The following is a 7,352-nucleotide window of genomic DNA, read 5'->3' on the forward strand; positions in this document are numbered from 1 at the left end:
AGTTGCCGCCTTTAACTTTTTTAATAATAATTCTTTGTTTGATTGCAGACACACCGTAGCTCACTTGTGCACATCCGGGTTTGTATTTCCTTTCATGTTTGATCTCTGAAGTATAATAAACGTTATTAATTCTTAAATTTTAATTTGATCCTAATTCTGTTTTATTTTTTTTACAGATTTCTGAAACTTTTAATGTGGCTTAAAACTTGTTGTAATATTTCATAAACTTTAAATTTTAATTTGTTATTTATTCTGTTTTATTTTTTTACAGATTTCAAAAATTTTTAGTGTGGCTTGTAAAACTTGTTGTCAAGTTATATAACCATTTATATTTTTAAATATAAATTTCTTACCAGGTTTACAAATGCAGCTTTTAAGACATCTTGGGGCAAGGTTTTTAGACATAGATATTCAATTACATTTTGCAACAAATGTTTTGTGAGATGAACGATGTTTGTCGTTGTAAACAATAGGTATAACCCATCATACGTTCGTTTTGCAGGGATCCTTTTTTCGTTCCCGGATGCAATGTCAACTTCATTCCGTTCAAATTTAGATAAAACTGTACTTTCATGGTGCCATCCTAGTTAAAACAAAATAGTTTACCCGCCAATCTAACAAATATTTCCGAAATTGATTTTTCAGCCAAATCAGTCGTTCATCGTCACAGGATCTTATTGGGTTCATTACACCACATGTAACTATGTTGAACCATCTGCAAACAATCGGTAATCAGTTCACTTATATTATATATATCTTTTCATATATATATACTAGGGTGGGGGAAGATGCGACACATTTAGCACATAAAATCCATATGTCCTGACCGTGTTTTAAACAATTAACAACGGTCTGTGGGAGTCGTAAGATACGGTTTATGAATTTGTTAAATGTTCTTTGTTTACTACCAAATGGGACGAGAAAATAAAATGAATAGGTGTCCCATCTCCCCCCACCCTACTATATAGTATTTTTACTTATCAAACAACCTTGTGCGCCCTTAGATCCAGGAACATCTTCCAAAGCATATGCCACTCTAAGACTAAGAGTATCTCTTGCTAGACCCACTCTCATCTACAAATCAGATAAATGTTGTGAGTATAGAAGACACTCAAAGTAAACCTAATACTTTTGCAAATGGGTTAAGCTGCATACAAACATTGGTGAGTTTTGTCTTGTGTAGTTGTGATGATGTTTCAATGCTGTAAAAAGATTTCAGATGAACCCAAAAAATGTCTTTCGTCTTATAATTTAAATATTTTGTTCCGGAGGGTTTGGAGCTATATTGTGCGTTCCGAACAGTCTGAAATGGGTATATAAATTATGTTTAATTGTAAAATCAACTTGTATGAAGCAAACTTATTTAAACAAGAGACTTGTATCGGAGCAAAGAAATATCCTTTCTGATTTGGGCAGGAATACAAATCATTGTGGCTTAAAAGTTGGGCAGTTTCGGCTTGGGGAGTTACTTGTTAGTGATCAATGGGATCAAATGATAGCAGTGAATAGGAAAACCATTTAAAATAGCCTACCAAGCTTGGTGGAGAATTAGTTTTTGTAACTTAACCGGATTCAGATTGTTAATAGTTATTTTTGTTTCTTAAACAACATCTGCATTTAAAGTTACCTTTGCGAAATGGTTTTGGGCAGGAATACGAATATTTGTGACTATTGGTCTATTAATGATTAATTAAAAGCTAGTTTATAAAATAAGCTTTAATTTAAAAAATATGAACGTTTAAAAATGAGATTTTAAAGCTGCCAAAAACGTATGACATACATTGATGATGAAATTACAGACCCAACATTTGTTCCTGAAGATGCCTCCACGAACGGAAGCAACATCGACATTTTTCCAGGGTACAATAGTTTGCATATATTTACCAATGTACAGTTCTTAACACTAGTGATTTTTTTCTGATTAAATTTACTTTACTATATTTTCAAAAGGCATTGAAATGTATTTTCCAGTGACACATCTTTTAAAGATGCTGGCCCAATTCAAGAAGAAAAGTTCATTGTGTTTAATAGTAATCTCATGGAATTGATTGCCACCTGCCCGTTATGCACCGGAGAATGTCAATCTGTAGTTAAAAATAAAAGAGGATCCTTTATTAAAGTGGAACAAGCATGTACCAAGTGTTCCTTTTTACCGGAAGTGGTCAACCATTAATACGAAATGCCCCTGTTGGAAACTTGCTTTTATCTTGTGGTATTGCATGTAATGGCTTATTATATATACAAAAGCTGTACGGTTGTTCAAATCCATCAACATTGCAGAGATTTCGCAGACAACTTTTATAAGGCATTTTCTAACATTATTCAGCCCATAGTACATTATGTGTGAATAAAAGAACAGCAGACAATCTTGCAAGAACCTAGAACAAGAAGTAATGATCTGGTTATATGTGGGGATGGCAGATGTGACAGTCCTGGTCACAGTGCGAAATACAGGCATACAGCTTGATGCTCAATCCAACAAACTGGTACACTTTCAGCTTGTGCAGGTTAGTATAATAAATGAAGTTACTTACATTTGCTTTACTCATAAATGGCATTTTGTTTACAGAGCAATGAAACAAAAAGTAGCAACGCTATGGAAAAGTATTATTCAAGAATGGTCTAAAAAAATAATTAATCATCTGTACTGGTGTGCTATGTCATCTGATGGATCCACTGGAGAATTGATTGTGGACAAATGGAAGTCAATCCTGAACCACACCGAATGTACATGTTCATGATAGCCTTATTTATCCCAAAGTCCATAGAAATCACAAGTTAAGCAACTAACTTGTCTATTGTTTACGAGTGCATGGACGCCATTTTTGTTCGAGCAGCTGTACAGCTGATGATGGCGATACTGCGAAATATATGCAAAATGTCTTCTTTACAGACGAATTAGGCATTTACAGAGACATTTTTAGCATTTTAATAGGGCAGGAACCAAAACTATGTTATTTTATAGCCAAAATACGAATAACCCAGTAAAGTACGCTATTAAATAGGCATATAATAGTAGCATCAGATATCAGTAGTGTATGTATATGAAGTTTTTTAATGATGTTGAATATGTGTGTACTGTTTTTACATAGATTCGCTTTGAGCGGTGACATTGGCTCTGGCGATTTTAAATTACTAATAATAAATAGGCAACAAAAATTTAATCCTTGAACTTTAAAAGAAGTTACAGTCTGAGAAAAATAGATTCAATAATGAAACATTCTATAATGTTCCAGGTTTTTTAATTAATAATGCTAATTTTTAAATCTCAACCAATGGTATTTATTTTAATGGGAAGCCAAATCCATAATAACATCAAGCTTTCTATACTGTCAAGTATGTGGTAAATCATTGTTAATCCTTCATCTGCATGTTGCACAACTACTACTAAACTAAAGTAACGCATATGCAGCAAGCAAATTTTTAAAGCCAAACCATTATTGCCAAAACATTTTATTAAAATGTCTACAATGAAGTACAAACAACATGCTGTATTGCAAAATTGTAACATTGCCCAATAATTTGTTTTCAATAATGAAAACAACTTTTCTCTTGCTTAATTTATTTGAAAATCCAGGAAAGTGAGCAAACCATTAAAAAAGTCTTCCCAACCAAATGGAAGGTGTAAGTATTTTATTGACATTTTATTAATCCCATCATCGTCTTGAGTTACAAAAACTCAACCGTTCTTTTATCAGATTTTTCATAACAAGCTTTTGGGCCAATCGACATCTGTTCAGATCACTTTGTTCAGCAGCATCTGCAGCAATAACAAAGAGGAATCTGTAAACTTTGTTCATAATATTGTTTCCTTTGTATCTACAGAACCTAACTTCAGTTGGTATCCTCACACTCGTTTGTTCAACCCTAATCGTTGTTTGTCACGTTGTTAATAAACTGCATAAATAAATCTCGTTATATACCCTTGTAGGACAATGCACTCGTTATATACCCCTTAAGTAACAAATTTATGGCAATTAGGAGGACATTATGCATCTTCTGGGTACTCCCAAATATTTAAAATAAATATAGAACCTCCTTGCTTCACTTGAAACTTAAACTCCTGGTTGCAGTTGCCACAAGTGAAGATGATCATAACTTCCAATACTGAATGTTTTGCACTTTTTGTTGCATTTAGTAAACTTTTCGCCACGCAGTGTGGTCATGGAATGTACCGGCTGTTTTAAAATAGAAACATAAAAAATTGAGTAGGTCAAATTAAAATTTTTGCGAATTCTTTCAAACTGACATAATGTAACCCAAAAAAGTCTAACTGTAAGCAGCTGTGCTTCACAAATAAAAACGCTGTTTGCATAAATAAGACTAACTAAAAATACTTTTAAATTATTACTTAATTCCTAAACTTTCCCATGTAAAAAAGTTGACCCCATATATGCTATATATTTGCTTATATATACACAACAGTGGCATATAACATCCCTATACAGCTTTTTTCTTAAAAGTATACTTCGCGTAAACTACTGCCTGCTATTGGAAACCAGTTGTCACCTTTTCTGTCGTTGACAAACCAACTTTTCCTTCTTTCTGACTTCAATGAAAAAGAAAAGACGTAACATTTTCACTGCTGCTTTCAGTGCAGTTAGGAGCAAAATATTCAACCATGCTAACAATTATTGTCGATAACATGTTACCAATACACAGACTGATGAAATACAAAGTACGCAAACACCATAAAGTGTTATATAAGCTACAAAACACCAATATAACGCAGTTCTATATACAGCATAAACATACTAGCTTTCTCATTCCCGCCAAATTGTTCGAACAAAAATGGCGTCCAAATTGTTACGTTTCTTAACTTGTGATTTGTGCACATCCACTTTTACCTGAAGACGAACCAAGAAAGAAATGGTTAGATTGCAGTAAGTTGTTTTTACAATGTGTCTATAATTTTATTACAATTACTATTAAAAAAAGTTTTTTTTGCTTGATTTTTTTTAACTTTTGCTTGATTCTTTTTAACTTTAATATAATCTACATGTTTATTGCCTGTGCCTAACATTTGGTTATTAAGGTTTGTTACACGAGAGATTGATTTCGTTACCTGATAATTACGGACACGCGACGAACATAAAACATTTAGATCGCTGCTTTAACAACCTTTTTTACTCGCAAAGGCGCCTACAACAGACTGTGCCTTTAGTTAGTCATTAAGACGGTTTATAAGACGATTTGGTAGCTTGGGTGACAGACGCACGTAAAACATATTACGTCCGGCAGAGGTGACAGTCCTGATGCGTGATGCTCATTCCAACAAACTGGTACACTTTCAGCTTGTGCAGGTTAGTATAATAAATGAAGTTACTTACATTTGCTTTACTTATAAAGGGCATTTTGGAAACAAAAAGTAGCAACGCTATGGAAAAGTATTATTCCAGAATGGTCTAAAAAATAATTAATCATCTGTACTGGTGTGCTAATGTCATCTGATGGGTCCACTCGAGAATTGATTACAAACAATTTTGTACTGGTGTGCTAATGTCATCTGATGGGTCCACTCGAGAATTGATTACAAACAATTTTAAAAAACATTAATTTTAAACTAAAATCAGGCCACGGCAATATCTACGCATATTTCTTAATTTAAAAGTAACAAAAAATGCTATGTGGACGGTACACTCTGTTTTGCTGCAAACAGCAAAGCCTAAATCAGCTGATCGATTAGAAAGGATCGTGACGTAATTAACGTCATAGTGCCCGCGAGTGACGCAACAATAGGCATTTTTTGGCACTTTTTAAAACGTTTTTTTGGTCAAACTAAATATTTTTTTCACAAAAAATTACCACAGATAAGTATTTATTAAGTGTAAATTTTCATTTAAAACCAACTTGTATGAGCGTGGTCTAGACTCTTTAACCGATCACCGTCCGGTTTACAACTTTTACAATCCTGTTTTCTTTATGTATACTTTTATTACAAACAAAGCGTCATTGTTGCGTGTTCAACATACTTTATAAAAGCATGCGTATGGTGCATGCCAGTTATAGTTTAAAGTCCAATCCCAGCGAAACAATAAGCTGTATTTCGCCATAATGCCATTCCAATGTTGCAAAACCATACGGCGAGACGTTTTTGACCGTAACGAACGTTTACTTCGAACCAAATTAATCGCGTAAATGCGACGACGCCAATACAGCGTTAGGTTCTCTAACACCCGGGGCATTCAAACTGGGATGGCAGGCGGAAATCGACGCCCATGGGCACACAAGCGTATGTGGAACTTGAAAAAGTGGTTTAAGGCTTTTAAAACATGTAGTCCTGCTCAGTTGAGCACCCAAAAACAAACGACATTATTGAAGGCATACAGCAGTTTGCCCCAAAGCTTCGTGTGTTTCTCACCGTGGAACGCTCTGCCGATAATATTGTGACTTTAAAAATACCAATTATTTCAAAAAAGCTATGACGTTTACAATTTTCCGACACTTTTTAGCACTACAATGAAAATTGTGGAAGAAAGTTTTTAAAGCGAAACGATGGAAGCTCTGTGGTAAAATATTATTTTCCAAAATACAAAAAAAGGCGAGTGTTGTGACCTCTGGTCGTTTATTCAAATAGAAAAAAGGTTAGCGCACCAAACAGATCAAAATGTAGTATTAACGTCACGGTTTAATATGTAATGAATTAGAACAAAATCTTTGTCAATGTCATTCGGTAACGTAACATGTGACTCACAAAATATCGCATGGTAGCGCTATAACAAATAAAGTAGATTGGGGATCAAACGTAATATCATAACACCTCTCCAGTAACTTTGTGGCACATGTAATAGAACAAAAAACATAATGTAAACATGTACAGTAGCGATCAATATACAACACGTTGTTTACGTAGCCGGGTAGATCGGCGAATTGGTGGGCGACTAGTAGGTACATTTGTAATACAGGGTATATTTGTTCAAGGTGTCGCTTTACAATATGGTCTCCGTCGACCTTAACTTTAAAAGTTCTTGGACCCAAAATTTATTCTATTACCCCCGTAGTCCACTTGGGGTACTTTTGCGAGGCCCACAACACAGAGCATAACATGGGATCCCACGATAAAAGGGTTGTCTTTGGCAGGGCCTGTAGGGTGTAGTCCTGTTTGTAGTTGATGGCTTTGAGCCAGATGAACAGGTGAAGGTTGGTCACGTCAATCTTGGTACGGATTTGTCTATTGTGTAGTAGTTCACTTGGTGAAAATCCTGTAATCAAAGGTGTACGTCGATATTGTATTAAAAAAGTCGATATTGTAAAAATTTGTCCGGCGCCGTGGTATAGTGGTTAGGGCGCCTGCCTGTAAACCAGAGGTAATGGGTTCAAGGCTCGATGCTGCTACCATTGTGGGCGTATGT

General features: G+C 34.8%; 4 long non-coding RNA genes across 4 annotated transcripts in view; 1 reads left to right on the top strand and 3 right to left on the bottom strand.

The window, feature by feature from the left end:
• Positions 1 to 7,352, bottom strand: part of LOC113475674 — an 18,624-nt gene that overhangs the window by 4,015 nt on the left and 7,257 nt on the right. The window lies entirely within an intron of this gene.
• Positions 1,986 to 2,240, bottom strand: LOC113475675. The gene is made up of 2 exons (XR_003397422.1): positions 2,154 to 2,240; positions 1,986 to 2,084 (listed from the first exon to the last, which is right to left on the bottom strand). It is a non-coding gene; the product is annotated as an uncharacterized LOC113475675 (long non-coding RNA).
• LOC113475671 lies at positions 3,253 to 4,638 on the bottom strand. The gene is made up of 4 exons (XR_003397418.1): positions 4,510 to 4,638; positions 4,036 to 4,178; positions 3,315 to 3,760; positions 3,253 to 3,267 (listed from the first exon to the last, which is right to left on the bottom strand). It is a non-coding gene; the product is annotated as an uncharacterized LOC113475671 (long non-coding RNA).
• LOC113475670 lies at positions 3,539 to 3,930 on the top strand. The gene is made up of 2 exons (XR_003397417.1): positions 3,539 to 3,624; positions 3,699 to 3,930. It is a non-coding gene; the product is annotated as an uncharacterized LOC113475670 (long non-coding RNA).

Source organism: Ciona intestinalis, unplaced genomic scaffold, assembly GCF_000224145.3.
Source record: "Ciona intestinalis unplaced genomic scaffold, KH HT001128.1, whole genome shotgun sequence".
Classification (NCBI taxonomy): domain Eukaryota; kingdom Metazoa; phylum Chordata; class Ascidiacea; order Phlebobranchia; family Cionidae; genus Ciona; species Ciona intestinalis.